General features: G+C 40.1%; 1 long non-coding RNA gene across 1 annotated transcript; it reads right to left on the reverse strand.

The window, feature by feature from the left end:
• Positions 1–4406: 4406 nt before the first annotated feature.
• On the reverse strand, positions 4407–7004 carry LOC136991251 (uncharacterized). Its single transcript, XR_010883264.1, has 2 exons — positions 5656–7004; positions 4407–5357 (listed from the first exon to the last, which is right to left on the reverse strand). It is a non-coding gene; the product is annotated as an uncharacterized lncRNA (long non-coding RNA).
• Between the last annotated feature and the right edge of the window lie 6136 nt (positions 7005–13140).

The following is a 13140-nucleotide window of genomic DNA, read 5'->3' on the forward strand; positions in this document are numbered from 1 at the left end:
GCTTCTGTAGGAATGGCATTCTGCAGGTACTTCAGTCTTGCTTTCTGAGGAAGGATACACAGGTGAACACAGCTTATAAATGTTGATAATGGCATTAGGCAACTACCCCAGAGTACAGAGAGATAGCTGTTGAACTCCCACAGGGTCTCTCAAAAAAATAGGCCCTACTGCTGTACCATGGCTCAGAAACAGGGTGCAGGAGGGAGAAAGGGGGAGAGTTTTAGAACTTTCTCCAGAAGGCAGAGCTGTTAATGGGGTCTCATAGTTCTTTCACATTCTGGGCTATAAAGAGCACCTTTTTCTAAGCTATGGGTGTGGTATGAGCATGAATGGCAAGCCTTAAATCCTGCCACTTTGAGGATGCCTCAGTTTTTCTCTATGATGTCCCTTAGACGTGGGAAAATGTTTTTCAGATCTTGAACCTGCCTTTAATCATTGTTTTTTCCCTTTCAACCAAACAGCTTAGGGAAAAAATATAAAAAACAGATGGAAGACATTATTGGCCCAGACAGCTTGAAGCACATGTTTGAACAGGAGTGGGTTAGCAGTGAAAATGAAGGAAGAAGAAAGAAAGAAAAAATAAAAGACTTTACACCTTTCTCGGTTTTCTTACAAAAAACAGTAGAGAAATTAGGGTAGGAAACAGCCCTCTGGAAAAAAAAATCTCAAGGGGGTAGCCAGGAGGAAGTGTGGGACAGAGGGAAGTCACTATTCTACTTACTTCAGACTTCAAAGAGAGCAGTTGCAGTCAACCATTTTGCGAAGGCAAAAAAGTTTGAGGTACTTTGCAGCATAGCTATGAATGTGACTTTTCACAGAATGGTTGAGGTTGGAAGGGAGCGCTGGAGATCATCTAGTCCAACTCCCCTGCTCAAGCAGGATCACCTAGACAATGTTGCCCATGATTGTGTCCAGATGGCTTTTGAGTATCTGCAAGGAAAGAGACTCCACAACCTCTCTGGGCAACCTGTTCCAGTGCTCTGTCACCCTCACAGGAAAGAAGTTTTTCCTCTTGTTCAGATGGAAGTGTCTGTGTTCCAGTTTGTGCCCGCTGCCTCGCATCCTGTCAGTCGGCACCACTGAAAAGAGTCTGGCCCCATCCTCTTGACACCCTCCCTTCAGATACTTGTACACGTTGATAAGATCTCCTCTCAGCCTTCTCTTCTCCAGGCTAAACAGGCCCAGCTCTCTCAGCCTTTCCTCATAAGAGAGATGCTCCAGGCCCCTAATCATCTTTGTAGCCCTTTGCTGGACTTGCTCCAGTAGTGCCACATCCCTCTTGTACTGGGGAGCCCAGCACTGGACACAGTACTCCAGATGTGGCCTCACCAGGGCTGAGTAGAGGGGGAGAATCACCTCCCTCGACCTGCTGGCAACACTCTTCCTCATGCACCCCAGGATACCATTGGCCTTCTTGGCCACAAGGGCACATTGCTGCCTCATGCTTAACTTGGTGTCCACCAGCACTCCCAGGTCCTTCTCGGCAGAGCTGCTTTCCAGCAGGTCAACCCCCAACCTGTATTGGTGCCTGGGGTTATTCCTCCCTAAGTGCAGGACCCTGCACTTGCCTTTGTTGAACTTCAGGAGGTTCCTCTCTGCCCACCTCTCCAGGTCTCTCTGAATGGCAGCACAGCCCTCTGGCGTATCAGCCACTCCTCCCACTTTTGTGTCATCAGCAAACTTGCTGAGGGTGCGCTCTGCCCCTTCATCCAAGTCACCGCTAGCTACAGGCCGCCAACTAGACTCTGCACCGCTGATCACAACCCTCTGAGCTCTGCCATTCAGCCAGTTCTCAATCCACCTCGCTGTCCACTCATCTAGCCCACACTTCCTGAGCTCGCCTATGCGGATGTTATGGGAGACAGTGTCAAAAGCCTTGCTGAAGTCAAGGTAGACAACATCCACTGCTCTCCCCTCATCTACCCAGCCAGTCATTCCATCAGAGAAGGCTATCAGATTGGTTAGGCATGATTTCCCCTTGGTGAAGCCATGCTGACTACTCCTGATCACTTTCTTGTCCTCCACATGCTTGGAGATGGCCTCCAGGATGAGCTGCTCCATCACCTTTCCAGGGATGGAGGTGAGGCTGACTGGCCTGTAGTTCCCTGGGCTGCCCTCCTCCTTGCCCTTTTTGAAGACTGGGGTGACACTGGCTTTCTTCCAGTCCTCAGGCACCTCTCCTCCATGACCTTTCAAAGATGATGGAGAGTGGCTTAGCAATAACGTCCGCCAGCTCCCTCAGCACTTGTGGGTGCATCCCATCAGGGCCCATGGATTTGTGGGTGCCAAGTTTGCTTAAATGATCTCTAACCCGATCCTCCTCGACCAAGGGAAAGTCTTCCTTTCTCCAGACTTTCTCTCTTGCCTCCAGGGCTGGTCTTACCAGTAAAGACTGAAGCAAATGCAGCATTCAGTGTCTCTGCCTTTTCTGTATCCTTTGTGACCACGGCTCCTGCCTCATTCAGCAGCAGGTCCACATTTTCTCTAGTCTTCCTTTTGTTACCACTGTATTTAGAGGAAGCTTTTGAGACAGACTTAATACTTTACTACACGACTTGAGTCTTAAGAAGATCTTGTGCCTCAGTCGCTGTTGGCTAGCACTGATACTCATTTATAGTAGATGGTTCAGACCTTAATATTATCTAGCTCTTCTCCATTGCATGTGATTGTTAAAAGTGGAATTGCACATCCATCATTTTAAGACCACAAAAAATGCATATAAGGAAACTGAAGAAATTGTGACTATGCACTTGCAGACAGCTGTCTGCTTTAAGACATGATACATACTTAACTATTAGGGCATGTTTCAGCAGGACAAGTGTTACCCACCAAGTGTTCAAGGACACTACTACCCATATGGTGATCTCTTGACTGTGAATCACAAAACCTAGCTTTTTCACAAGCAGTCTTGTTCTTCTGAGATGTTACTTGTCCAACATTTCTGTAGTCAAGTAGAGGGGATATAAATTTGGGTAGGAAAATTCCAGTTAAACCTGTTACAGCAGTGACACTTTTTGCACTGAACACAATCATCGCTATTGCTTACAGGGACAAAAAGCTGCTATCCCTGCCCTAAACACTAAGCTTTCAAATCCCTAGTTTCAAAGAATTTATTTACGTGCAGATTTATCCCCCCAAAAAAGGGGGGGGGGAAGCTTTACCAAGCTTTGTGTACATTCCTGTAGTGACATCCTGTGTGGAAAAGTTTGCATGGGAGATGTGAAAGCATCTGAGGTTTCCCTTGCTTTCATGGATCTGTCTGCCCTACTGTGTCAATACTGGAGTGCTTCCTCTTTCTGTGAAACAAACATGAACAGGCAGCACAAGCGGTTGTTCACACAAGAGCAGAGGTGAGCATCCCCACACACAAACCACCAGACAGAACAGTAGGACAGTTTTGAAGTCAAGAATGGGAGTCCTGATAGATTGTTCTGGGAAGAGTGAATGCAGGAGACCCAAAGAGATTATCAAGAACTCTCAGTATTTGCAGTATCAGGCAAACCAATTCAAGTAGATCAAGCCAGTACTGACTTGCACTATTTTTATTAGTAGTATGATGCAACATTTAAATACACTGAAAATTGTAGAAGACTTCCTCATTTCCAAGGTGCATATTCATAAAAGAATAGTTTGGAGAGAACCTCCTGAAGGATATCATGTTCAAACCTCTGCAAGTGCACCAAAACAGTGCTAACTTCAGGTTAGGCGGGGGCTTGTTGAGCTTTCAGTGGAAGTGCCACAAGCTCTCCAGGCAGCTTGTTGCAGTAGGTGACAATCCTCATTTTGGAGGGAAAAAAAAGCCCCACTCCTAGGAGCAGAATTTCCCTGTTGCACCCTGCCCTGTCCAAGCACCTCTGAGATGAGCCTGGCTCCCTCTTCTCTACATCCTCCCATTAGGTAGGTGAAGACAGCAGTAAGATTTCCCACCCATGCCCACCTTCCTATTTTCCAAACTGAACAGACTCTCTCTCTCCCCACTTAGGTGATGTGCTCAAGCCCCCCACCATCTTGGTGGTCTTCACTGGACTCACTCCCATACACCCTTGTCCTGAAGAGCCCCAAACTGGACACAGTGCTCCAGCTGCAGTCTCAGAAGTGCTGAACAGAGAAGGTTCACTTCCCCTGAACCTGCTTGGCTACACTCTTGCTAATACAGCCCACAATGTGGCCACCTTCTTCATGTTCAACTTTCTGTCCATCAGGACACCCAGATCCTTTTCTGCAGAGCTGCTTCCTAGCCCATCTGGGCCCAGGCTACACTACTGCACAAAGTTACAGAGTCCCCAGTGTAGGGCTTTACATTTCCCTTTGCTGAACTACATGACGTTGCTGACAGCCCCTCTGTTCATGTCAACTGCCCTTTCTGATTTCAGGAAAAGCAAAACAAACATCCTGTTATTCATAGATTAATTTGAAATAGTTTTATTAGAAAACCTGAAAAATACAGTTACACTGGTGATATGTTACAGTGCAATGTTAAAATCTAATGCATCAAAATTAATTTTCATTTTTCATTGTTCATTTCATTGTTTTTTATTGTTCATCTTTTCTTAGGCCACATTAAGACAGCAAGTATCATTTTTATCATAACTTGCAAGTATGAAACTTAATTGCATCAATCATGAAATCACACTGCAGCTTTAATCTCCCAGTTGGTTAACATTTTCTCAGTTCTTTTAAACTGTTGCTGGCTCACAGAGTTTTTACTAGGTAACTACTATTACTGTTCTATTTTAAACTTGATACTGTAGATTAAAATCCAGACTATTGTTTTCTTCTTTAAATATAAGTAGTACTGTATTTTCCCTTATTTTGTTATATATTAGTGCTTTAAAATATTTTCTTACTCATTTACCTCCAATAGTGTTTATTAATCCAAAAACAATCATTTAACCTAGAAACAGTATTTTAATGCATCATTTACCTTGACTTCAATTGTAATATCTGCAAATTTAAATCCTTTTATCAATGCCATTTCCCAAAACCAGTACTGGAGACCTGAAAACTAAATCTACCTTCTAGTTCAGTCTAGACTGTAGTAGGAGTCAAAAGCTAAGTTATGCATCAAAGTTGTCTCACATCAGGTTTATTATAAAATGCTTGATTTTGCTGAACACTGGATATCACCTTTTTTGCTGGAGAAGATGTAACTTGTCTCCTCCTCAGAGAGGAAAAGGTATCTTGAATGTCATCAGATTTTTCCAGTGCTGCTTTTCCAATCTGAGGTGGTTGGTGGGGGGAGAAAATCAGGTAAACAGATCGGTACTGATAAGTCTCCATGCTGATGATTATTCTCTCATCATTTTACAAAAACAAATCATTGGCCCTATTTGCTCAGGTCTGCAGGACTACTGAAACTGTCAAAAAACAGAACACAAAACAGAATACAGCTTAAGTGAGAGTTATCAATTCATCCCTCTCCGCTACGCAACTTGGTGCCACAGATTTAATTACAATTTTATTGGATAACAGGATTACTTGAGCATCCAAGGGCATAGAGAACAATGAAGAAAAAAGAACACAGATGTTGCACACACAAATAATGCAAGCAAACTCAAATGGATTGCTAATCTAGTACCCAGGACACAGATTTCATCACAAAAATCTCAGCCACTGTAAATGTTCTAATGACTAAAAACATTATTGTATTCTCACCACGGATGATCCTTTTAATGCTGACTTGAAGAGCAGAATTTTGCACACAATCATGGTATAGCAGAAAGTTATCTTTCATTTTCAAGGCGGTATAGCCAGGAGTAACTGTCATTAAAACCTAATGCAATGTAGAACAACATTTTCAGGAAATAAGATTCAGGCTGAAGCGTTACAAGATATTCTCAGTGATGATAAACTGCCTGAGAAAGCATTTCTGTAACTGAACTGCAGCAAATAGCAAGATTCAAATAGCAAACTACAGAGAAACTTGTAAATATTAGCAATTACAGTTGGATAGATCAAGAGCTGGGAAATGCTTATACTTTTCTAAACAGCAGCATCAAGCAGTTATCTAGAATTCTCTACTACATTTTAGGTATTTCAGCAGCAAAAAGACTGACAGAACATTTTAGCTTCACTAAAAATTAAATCAGAGCCCAGTACACGTTCTGGTATAACAAAACTGTATGCAAATTTATTCCCAAAGTTGAAGAAGGGAAAGTAATGACACCCATACTGAAGCCAGCATTCATCTCTTCAAAATATTGCTCATCAAAAGGTTGAGAAAGAGCAAACTGAGCAGGTGTAATTTTGACTGATTTAACTCACTCTCCCACAATCTTTTGCAACTTTTTGCAGTTTGCATTTGCACAGTATGTCCCAGATACAATCCAAGCCACTCATATTTTAATCCCATCTTTTCTCAACTTTTATTGCAACTTAAGTAGGGTGTTAGGGTTTGGTAGGCAGGTTCACACTACAGTCTGGAACTGCAACCTGAAGTGTGCACATGCAAATGAACAGTGGGAGAAAGGAGGAAAGGATTTTATCACTCCACTGAGACAAAGAGTCATTATTTAGCTAGTCAAAGAAACACTTGCATCTGCAAGGAACTCTGGCCATCCTCTCTTCCCTTCACAGGAAGGGAACAGAGTAAGTCAAAAGGAGAAAAATTCTGTAACTCCTGGGAAATTCGCCAAACAGTGACTAAGTTAACCTCCTCTGTGGAGGCTCTCAAATAGCTCTTTTGCATGGCTGCAGTCTGATATGTAAGGATAAGCAAAAACACTGAATTCCTAACGGCTACTTGGTCAAGACAAATGGTCAGCTGGATAGAAAGACCTCTTATGATTTAAACTTAGCATACACATACATCAAGTGCTTTTCCTGCTACCACTTCATTGTTCTCGAGGGGAGGGGGGTGGATAAAGTTTTAGCTGTATTGTCCGTTTTAGATCTTGTGAATCAATGCTTTTAGTTTTGTTCTGTCCTTAGCTTGGCTTATATTATATTATGATTTTACAGCGACTAGAAGGTAACAAGGAACCCCTTAGCAATGAGCAAGGCAAACCCACAGCACGTATCTGTTATCCTGGCTCCTCAGCGCCACCATCTTAGATATCTAATAGGTAAGAAGTGCATGTCCCCAATTTCAGCTGCAGAGGTGAGATGGGAGTTAGCACTACAGAGCTCAGAAGAGAAAAAGTGACTTCCAGTAGCCAGCAGCAGGCTCTCTGGCACACAGCAAGTTACTAGGGTGCACCTGAACACTAGAGAGCAGAGCTCCAACTCTGAGGCCCACACAGAAGAAACTGTCTTTGGAAAAATTATTTACAAAGTAGTGCTACCTAAGTGAAAAATATAACAAGACATTGCAGGTAGCAAGAGGTACAAAAAGGAGACAGAGCTTCTGTGGAGAGCATAATTATCTAAATTCTACCTGTCTCAAGTAGTAATTTTGAATTGTTTAGTCTTGAGAATCAAAGACCACATACAAAATTTCACAGTATTAGTTATAATTCACAGTACAGTTTGAGATACTGCACGAAGAATTTTTCTCATTTTGCCCTTTTCTTCCCATGCTTTTTTACAGAACAACAAAGGACCCTGTCATGTTTATACTTCCTATGCAAATCTCACAGGTTTTACTGCTTCCCACACTTAATTTGCCAGCTGACTTGGAAATCAGTAAAGATCAGTAAAAGAACCCCTCTGATAGCAAGAAAGATATATTGAGTATTACACACTGTACCTTGATTATAGATGTGTTAACAGTAAATAGAGAAATAGAGACAGCTCCCATAACATCACTAGGCCAAACATGAACACAAAAGAACTTGCCCAAATTCCTCATTTTATCAGTACAACTTGCAAATCTCAAATCCCATCAGTATTTAAAATGGTTTGTACTTTATGAAAGCAAACTGACATTTTGGAAACTTAGAACTACTGAACCAAACTGTATATATCTCCCATTAAAACATGTATCTGTCAGTCCCACATAGATGCTGCCAACACCTAGGGTAGATTATACTAAATCCCTGCATGCAAGGCAACTGAATTCCACCCCAGGTTTTACAGGGTAAACAGCTTTTCAGACCAGGAGTCAGACTCTTCCCACAGTGCCTCCTTGCTAATCCCAAAAATGGTTCAGATCTGGAAACTACAATGTTGTTCATACCAACTGGATTCTGAGCACAAGGCATCAAACAAAATCCATTAGCTTGGACACAGCTACATTAGTGTAGCATATGGTTTGGGGATATCAGATGCATTAGGGCTAGCCAGATTTTGAGCTGTCTGCAAAAGGCTGTGTACACATACTTCAAGTACTTTAAAAACACATTAACAACTGACAGGAATTATGCAAAGAACAGACATATTATCTGAAAGCAAGTATCAGCTGAAGTATATAAGCAGAATTATTCTACATCAAATGGCAAATGTGAATAAAAAGCAGACTCCTAATTTCAGTAATTGCTGAAAAAAAGCTAAATATGGTAATACATACCTTATACTAAAACTTGGTTTAGGATCTTGCCCTTATGTATTCATAAGGCAGCAGAAGGATTCTGCACAAGACCGTCTTCATCTGCATTTTAATATTGTAATAGTAACCTAAAAAATAAAGAGACAGTAAATAACCAGAACATTTTAAACAAACTAGAAAATACTATAGCTTATTTTCTCAAATACCCACTTTTTAACAGGGAAATAAGTCTTAATGAATCTTCACAGCATCAGACAAATCCATTTCTTCTCTAGCCATTCTTACCATGTAGTTGTATGTACATAGATTTCTCTACTCTTAAGATTTTAAATTAAATCTCACTCCCCAATATTTAACAACTAGCTGGTTCAAGAACCATAACAAGTTCCTACATTTTCATACTTCAGCTTGAACTGCAGTCAGTACAGTTTCTGTTCTGAAAAAAATCCCCTCCTGACACTTGGCCTAAGTTCCATCTTCTCTTTGGAGGGTTTTTAAAACATACACTCAAACAAAATTGTTTTCTGCTAGGTCTGCCAATGCACAAACCAAATGTGCCCCTCTCATGTTCTGCTACCGAAATAATTAGGATCCCTGCACATAATAGTTATTAACAAAATGTGAGATAACCACTCTCACTATAGTTGTCCTGAAGGTATGAAAGCAGAAATATACTCAGCCTGCTGGGGTACATACTGTTAATAAATACTTAAAATAGGTAAACTATCTATGAAAGAAATACAACTGAATTACATATGAGATATAAATTGAGTAAAATGTCCTACTTTATAATAACATCTCAGAGCAGAATTGCATGCATGTCTCACTAAAATGTATTTCAATACTAAAAGCTAAAAAATGTTAGACGTAAAAGTTAAGACATTTGCCATTTCAAATCTTTTGTAATAATTTCCTTGCATTCACAGTAAATCCAGTTACAACTTTGAACAAGTCAGAGTATAATTTTATTCCTACTACTTTTATTAATACATATATTAAAGCTATTGTAAATATATTCAAATAGAGCTCTGCATAATTATTAAAGGAGTTAATAAGAATATCCATCCTGAACTCTGGGTGTCTTCTTCCAGATTCTACACACAAAATAGTAATTCAAAGTGTTTAAACCTCAGTAACTCCCTCTCCCAGTCATTCAGGCTTCAAAATAACTTTCACTTAAACACACACATTCCCTCCCTCCCGTCTTAATTAAAAATTGTGTCTTCTCCACAAATACATATTATTTTAAATTTGAAGTAAGTACTGCAACATTTGATAGGTTTAACCCAACCCATTACTCAGGTCGGGGAAACAGAAACATGCTGCAGAGCTAAGGAACCCTAAAGAAACCTCCATACAGTGGAAGACTGACTGGAGAGCCTCTGCTCACAACAGCAGCACGAGAACAGCTCTATACGCTGATAAAACTTCTTAAAACAATTTAACCAACATCCTGAGGTCCAGCTCCAGTTCAGAAACTACTAGCACATCTTGCAAAGTATCTGTTAAAGAAAGACTTACTTTGGAAAGCCATACACCAGCTGTGCCTATTAGACTAGCTTCACTTAACGAACAGCCTCAAAAAGCAACTTGAGTGACATGTGCAAATTGCAGTACACAAACACAGAACACTTACAGCAAAGGGCAACATTCACCTGATTAGATACCACTGAAAAATGGCTGAAGCTAGTAGCTCAGATTAAATATGATTTCAAAGTTGGCTCAATTCAGTTTAATAACGGAGTCCTATTAGAAGTTGTGGTAACTTCATCTATTTTCCCACTTGCTTCCCCTCCATCCTTTTGTTTTTGGATGGAGTAACTTGCTTCACCAACTACTGACCTTTCCAAAGTTGGAAGTATCCAACTTCAGAAATTCTATCATCTAGTCCATAGCATAGGATTTCAGCTGGATGAGTACCTTCTTATTAAAAACAGATATTACAGACCACGGCCTTCTAAACCTTTATAACTAGAGCTATAACTCTGCAAGCCCTACTATTAAAATCAGTTAATAAGTCAGGTACAAAATCACCATAGCTATGACTGCCAAACTCAGGGACCAGGCTAGAATTGTTGTCTGGACAAACATTAGTTACAATGCAGATATAGCGTCCAGAGACATTTCCATGTGGAGAAATCACTTCAATGATTGAAAATTAAATGTATGTTTTCTTAAAAGGAAACCACAATGACAAACTGCCAAATGTTCAGTCTGTATTTCAATATTATGCAAAAATCTAGTATTAGGCTCCCCCCACTCCCCAATCCACAATCAGCAAGGCTAAAACCCCAAATACCTAACCCACAGTCCCTCCAGCTTTCATTACAGCCAGTACATACTGTTTTCTCTTTCTTGGCCACTCAGACTTACTGAAGGGAATGCAGTGAGCCAGATTCTTAGCAACTAAAATGAAAATACAAGTGACAAAGTTGTAGCTAAACTCTCAAATAAATCCTCTTGCTGTTTTTGAAAATGACCCCTATAACCAGCCAGCAAGACCATACGGTAGTGTTACTGATTATTCCATTTGCCATAATTCAATATGAACAAAACAATTATAGAATGATTTTTAAGAATATGTATCCACCGCTACGCTGTTTCTTCAGAATTCGATCCCCACTAGAAGCGAAAGATCATTCCAATATCTCTACTCCCAATCACGAGACACTTTAACAGTAATTACTCTTAAACCTGAACATAACCTAGCAGCTAATGCTGAAAAAGGGAATTGTGAGTGAGCAGGAACACAGCCAAACAGTTATTTTCAAAGTAACAGACACGGAATCTTCTTCATTCATGATAAAAATTAATTATTCTAAAAAATAATTAAAGCTCAGTAAGTAGATTAGGTGCTCAGTAAAATGAATCTGAAATATTCTAAATGGCTGACAGCATGATAAACACACATTTGGGAGAACAGATGCACTGCTTTGCAAGTACATAAGATGAAGCAATACAATACTGTACATATACTGTGCCATTATCAAGGAAAAAGGAAAACCAGCTCTTCAGTACAAGCTATAACTCACAAGTTATACACATTCAGCTTAACACAGTATTCCCCATCTTTCCAATACAAAATCGGTATGCGAGACAAGCTCCAGACTGCCACAGCAACATACCAAGCAGAAACAGAAAGCCATGACCATCTATGACACTGAAGCACCTTTTACACTTATCTTGCATACTTTCACACACTGTACTGTTTCCTTCTCAAAGCATACACAGCTAGGCAGCTTCACTAGCTTGACTGACAGAACAGGTAGCCTCCCCATTCCCCCCTTTTTTTTAAATTAACAGGATTTACTCTGGTGGCTATTGTAATAAAGAGTTTTCCCCTTATAATACCCTCATTTTCCCTTTTATGTCTACTTAAAAAATTACCTAGTGACACAGAACAGCAGCATAGGTAAATTTTGACTTCCACTGAAGTAGACCATATGACATTTTGCGTCAGCAGGAATATGTATCATTTGTGTGAGTAGCATGCCCACTATCCATCACACAGAAAGGACGAAATCCAGTTCCAAGTTGCTCTCAGGATAACACACAATCCCTTGTGGTCATTTAGCAGGGGTTAGCAAAGGGAACCCCCGAGACAGATGATCTGCAGAGCTGTGTTCCTATTGCATTTGTTCACGACTTCCTATCAAAAGGTAACAGATAACAATGTTGGCTGCCAAAGTACTAACAGAAGATACAGTGCTAAACATTTTTAACGGTCAAACAATCTTCTCCTCTTCATTTTTCCTCTTAGTTTTTACTCAAGTTGGTTGAACCTTGCTCACCTTAATCACAAGTAGACCCTGCTGAAGCCAAAAGTGTACATTAGCAACAATAAAACCATCAGAGATCAAAAGATCAAGTATCAACTGGACATCATTGCATGGCTGCCAGTGATTACAGGAGACTAACTCCAACATTCTCTTTTCCAATCTTATGTTCACAAAATTTTCCTTTAGGACATGTACTTGCAAACATTTGAGGAAAAAATAAACACTATCAAAATTAGGCTCACAAAGCCAAATTAAGTTCCTAGAAACAAAGGACAAATACTACTTGAACTGAGCCAACAAGGCTTTCATTTTCCTTCATCTAGGAGATGACTAAAAACTTTCTAAATCTATTGCATGATTTTTCAATTTACAAGCTGTAACATATCTGAAGTTAGTACCTTGAACAGAATGAGGAATGTGAACATCCTAATATTCCTCTTCTGGAATCAGATTTCCAAAAATAAGAAATAGGGGCAGTTAGTATCGACTAGACAATAAACTAGTACCAGTGACAATATTATGTTCAAGGGACACATTTCTTCTATTTTGCCTGTAATACAAGACTTCACTCATACAGAAGTTGAATTATTTCTTAAGTATTCGGGGGATGATGCATATGTTTGAAAATATTTAAACTTTAAACAGAAACTGCAGAGATTTCACCTATGTATGCAGCTTAAGGCACAAATTTGAAGACACTGAAATTTCTAAGTAAATTATAAATTTCATGGAAGTAGACTTGGGGGGGGGGTCACTACTTTGTTAGATATAATTCCATACATTTAATAGGAAAGGAAGCTCAATTTTTTAGCAGAAATTAAAGACTCCCTATGATTTCAAAGAGCTTTGGATTTGATCAGCAAAAGGGGAACTAAGTTCTTAATTATCAGCCAGATTTCTATTCCACGATAGAATGAAATTGTGTATTACATTATA

This window comes from Apteryx mantelli, chromosome 1, assembly GCF_036417845.1.
Source record: "Apteryx mantelli isolate bAptMan1 chromosome 1, bAptMan1.hap1, whole genome shotgun sequence".
In the NCBI taxonomy this organism is placed as follows: Eukaryota; Metazoa; Chordata; class Aves; order Apterygiformes; family Apterygidae; genus Apteryx; species Apteryx mantelli.